The sequence below is a fragment of the Wasmannia auropunctata genome, unplaced genomic scaffold, assembly GCF_000956235.1.
Source record: "Wasmannia auropunctata unplaced genomic scaffold, wasmannia.A_1.0 LD336095.1, whole genome shotgun sequence".
Classification (NCBI taxonomy): Eukaryota; Metazoa; Arthropoda; class Insecta; order Hymenoptera; family Formicidae; genus Wasmannia; species Wasmannia auropunctata.
In genome coordinates this window covers 1,649,871-1,650,458 of record NW_012026795.1, presented here as the reverse complement: position 1 = coordinate 1,650,458, position 588 = coordinate 1,649,871, and positions in this window count along the sequence as shown.

Genomic DNA, 588 nt, shown 5'->3' with positions numbered 1-588 from the left:
CTCTCTCTCTCTCTCTCTCTCTCTCTCTCTCTCTCTCTCTCTCTCTCTCTCTCTCGCTCTCTCTCTCTCACACACACACACACACACCCGACGAATAAAGAAGATAGAGACAAATAGATAACGAACGATGCACGATATGACTCTCTTCGCAGTGCGGTACCTCCTTCTCGATTCGAATGTCGTGTGTGTACAACGCGAGAGAAAACCGAGGGTGAACGAGAGATGAAGGAAGGGGGAGGGGGAGAGGGATGCTTACCGAAGAGTTGGCGAAGACACCGGGGGAGCTGACGTATGGGGGAGGAAAGGGGGAGGGAACGAGTGAGGGAACGGAGGAGGTAGGAAACGTCGTTCGCAAAGACAACGAGAGACTATATGTACAAGGTAACTTCGGTACGGTGACATTTCCGACGCTGATAACAGTTAATCATTGGGAACAAACTTTACACACGGCCTCCTCCGTAAACCGGATCATAAAGCTATCTTCAATGGCAGGGGACGCAGGGGAGAGGGGGATAGAGGAATATGAGAGTGGCGAACGGATACACACACACGCATATATATATATATATATATATACATATATATATA